The sequence below is a fragment of the Lolium perenne genome, chromosome 6 (genome assembly GCF_019359855.2).
Source record: "Lolium perenne isolate Kyuss_39 chromosome 6, Kyuss_2.0, whole genome shotgun sequence".
Taxonomy (NCBI): domain Eukaryota; kingdom Viridiplantae; phylum Streptophyta; class Magnoliopsida; order Poales; family Poaceae; genus Lolium; species Lolium perenne.
The window spans coordinates 212,168,333-212,172,388 of record NC_067249.2 but is presented as its reverse complement, the minus strand read 5'-3'; the positions used below and the strand labels follow the sequence as shown (position 1 = coordinate 212,172,388).

Here is a 4,056-nt window from a genome sequence, read left to right as displayed (position 1 = left end):
TCGTGGTCTGTAGTAGGAGGAGGGCCTGGAGCTCCTCGTCTCCATTGGTATCCGACCTTGTTTAGGATTTTTTTATTTCTTTGTGAGAGCACCTTTTAGATCCATCGGTTATCTGTTTCCAGATTGTGATTGTGTCAAGTTGTACAAGCACCTTTCTTTGTGAGAGCACCTTTTAGATCCATCGGACATATTTTCTTGTACGTAGAATTGAGATGGTATTCCAATTCATGGCCCCATCCGATCTGGAGGATTAATGAACTAATGTTGTTGGTGCTTGGTGCTATAACCTTCTTTATTTTTTCCTTCTGATTTGCTTCTACCAATGCGTGATGACCTTTCATTGTTCATGGTGCAAGAGGTTAAATTCTTGACCCTTCAGATCCAGGCACCAAAAGATTGTGAATGGGATCCTTTTCTATTTTCCATTTTGTGTCATGCATGTGAAAATGATCAAGTATATGGTGCTGAACCTGAATTCTATTGTTGTTTCCTCTTATTGTTTTGATTTTTTATATTTGCACTCAGGTCGCGGATTTTTGGTTGTGGTGGCAAATCAATTCAACGGTCAAGTATGTGATGATGCTACAGCTGAATGTTTTGCAATAGGGTCATGGACTCTTGTAAAGCAAGCAAGTAGAAAAATTAATTGGGTAAGCTTCTTGTGTTTCTACCAGGTCGAATGAATATATGCTCGAATACCAAAACTATTCAAAATTGAACTAGAAGCATTTGTCTTCTCGCCTAGAACCGTTGATGTATTGGCACGCGCTCCTGTCATTGATTTTTCTCCTTCAGAGAAAGGACGTTGTTATTTGGCTTTGCTCCTGCCGTTGCTCCTGTCTTATGGTTATTGAGCACTGTTTGTGAATTAGAGAAGGCACCGAAACATTTTCTGGAGGGCTCTTTTTGGTTAAGACCTCAGCACCGTTTAGCCTACATAAACATCATCAGAGAAACATCATCAAGCCACGCGACACTTGAGGGAATTTTTTTGTTCAATGTTCTTCAATGTATAAGGGGAATTTCAGTTCTATTTTTTCCTTGCAATTTACCGGACTCCCTGAATTTACCTCGGGCTGTCCGACGGCAGAGTGCTGCCTCTTGTTGCCCTCTCTCTGTTCTAGTTTTTCATGTTTTTGCCAGCATTTTTAGCTTCAGCATGTTTCCTCAACTACAGAGAAGAGAATTTTCCATTCGATATTTTCCTTCCTTACAATTTGCTCCTATGTATGAGGTATTGCATTGATTTTTCATGGGTGATTTTGATAAGATCTGTAAAACCACAATTTATTTATGTTGTCAGCCCTGCAATTTTTCTGTTTACCGTAAGACACGGATCATTCGAAGATGGCTGAAACTGGACATTGTATTTCTTGAATTAGATTTTGATAAGATTTGGTTGGACTGATGGCAGCGTGGGAAGTGCTCCAGACATACGGTGACTTGGTCGGACCGACGATAGCGCGGGAAGCGGATTGGGAAGGCACCCTATAACACGTCGTTAGGCTCCGTTTGTTGCTTTGATCAGGCACCTTTGTCAAATATCATACCATATCTGCTCTTGTTGGTAATATATTTTGTACCTGCAATCTGACCTTATTATCATGCATCTTCATTTGATTATTTTACTTATGAGCTTAGAATTAAATTTCAGGTGGTAGTCTTTTGGCTGAACAAGTGCCCCCCCCCATGAAAATAAACGTGATGCTCGCTTGCAAGGACCTGCTTGTAGTCATGGACTAATGACTGTTGTAGTGATGACATTGGCTGGAAAAGGAGTAAAGCTTGTCGTCAAAACAGGAAACTCCACTCTCCGTCAAATCAAAAACTTCACTTGGCACCGTTGAACACAATGGCAGGCTCCCTCCACTTTTTGTTCAGGCACCTTTGTCAAGTAAGGCAGGCACCTTATTGTTCTGCTACTGCTGTTTTTCCCTTATTATTCTGTCGCTGCGGTTTTCGCCAAAGTTATAGTATTGGATGAGTATTTATTTGCCATATGGTTTATGCAGCGCAAATATAAATATTGCATTAAGTTGGATATGTTGTACATGCAGTTAGTTAATGCGAAATCTAAGTTTGTGACATTCAAACATACTGACAGAATGGAAGTTTTGTATCAGTTTACTCTTCACTTTAAAGAGAGCACCCATTAAATATGCGCCGAGCACTGTTCATGCCAATGAACAGGCTCCTTTTGTTTGGGTGGTTGGCTCTTTTTATAAATTGTATACTAATACCTAAGTACTTTAGTTCCCGGATTTTGATTTGGAGAAAAAAAAGTTGATTATACAAGCACCGTTCACGCCATTGAACGCTCTCCTTTTGTTTGGGTGGTTGGCTATTTTATAAATTGTATGCAAATACCTAAGTCCTTTTGTTCCCAGACTTCGATATTAGATGGTTATTGCATTTTCCACTGTTGAATATCAAAAATATTGAAAATTAAACTATAACTTTCTTCCTTCTTATCCAAACTATTGTTCTGTTGGCACACACACCATTCATGAACACATGTTATCCAGTATCATAGCATCGAACCATACGTATAACTTTTGGTAAACCAATCATGAATATACTATAATTTTATCTATGATATGTATAGCTCTTTTTGGTTTGGGTGATTGGAACCTGTCAGTACTTACACACGCACCTTTCATGTACATGTGTGGCTCTTTGCGATAAACTCATTTAAGCTACATCAATTTAATAGAATCAAAATGATTCAATATTGAGAAGATTATGGGTGAGAGTAAGAATAACATAGATAGAATGTTTGAATGAAGATCGATTCTGTATTTAGACAATGAGAAAAATGTATTGCCAAAAAAGATATTTATATGGGGGAAATGCCCGTGTATTCATATGGCACCGTTGATTTGTGTGGGTGGAACCTTTTGGTAGTTCCACACGCACCTTCTATGTCCATGTGTGGCTCTGGTGTAATGCTCTTGTGTACTACTTCAGAGTTCTAGTTGTATGATTTAACTCACACCATGGTATCTGCAACAGTTGGTTTATCAGACCATGTTATTTTGCATCCTTGCAATTTTCTGCCATATATGAGGTGTTCCATCGATTGTTCAGTGGTGATTTTGATATGTGAAGTAGCACAGTTTGTGATTTTGAATAGGCATAGAAAGATTTCGTACGGGTTCTAAAACTCAATGTCTGGTAATGTTTCTGAATTTCATTTTCTTGTCTGAACATATTTTAAAACTCAATGTCTGGTAATGTTCTGAATTTCATTCACTTGTCTGTGCCTGATGAGTAATGTTTTTTAGGATTCTAACAAGAAATCGAAGAATGGAAGATGTATGCAAGGACAAATGTTGAGCAGACAAAGAAGGAAAGTATTTGTGGTCATGACTTCCATGTTTATCGCCTAAGGTGAGCTAAATCCTGAATCCAGCGAATTTATTTTTGAAGCTAGCTTGATGGATTTATTCGATTTTGACCAAAGATTAATCCAGACCAATTACCAAACTCTTCTACCAGCAAAGCGTGATTTCAAATTTTCCAGCGTGCCTGGCTACTGGTAGACATGCATGTGATGGCCAGATGAAAGGGAAAAGACCAAAAATTGAGCTGGAACCTATCACTACAGCCTTAGCCTTACAGGCTGATGTCAGGTCAAGGACGACAAAGGCCTAGTAGACCCGTGATCCAGGGGCAGAGGCAAGAAAATTGGTTTGGGTGGCAGATATCTTCTTGTATTTTAGTAGACATGTGGTCTACCTATTTTTAATTTGCAAATACAATATGATTTATAGTTAATACCTGACGGTCTCCATATCCGGCTGTAGCTAACGCCCAAACTACGGACCGAAGAAAGAATCGCTCACGTAATCAGGCACACATAATAGTTTATAAACCGATCTAAATCAGGCAAATCAGGGCATGGGTTTCTTACTTGATCCTAGGCTCGATGGAGCCAGTGCCAGCGTCAATGGAGAAACTCGTCTCTCCCTCCACAACACGGTGACCAAGCATTATTCCAACGATTGGAGGGAAATCATGGTATCAAATATGTGTTGCGGATGGTATGGTAGTTAA

General features: G+C 39.3%; 1 long non-coding RNA gene across 1 annotated transcript; it reads left to right on the top strand.

Moving 5' to 3' along the window:
* Positions 1–1,696: 1,696 nt before the first annotated feature.
* On the top strand, positions 1,697–3,827 carry LOC127309333 (uncharacterized). The gene is made up of 3 exons (XR_007857111.2): positions 1,697–1,894; positions 3,285–3,390; positions 3,499–3,827. It is a non-coding gene; the product is annotated as an uncharacterized lncRNA (long non-coding RNA).
* Positions 3,828–4,056: the final 229 nt, after the last annotated feature.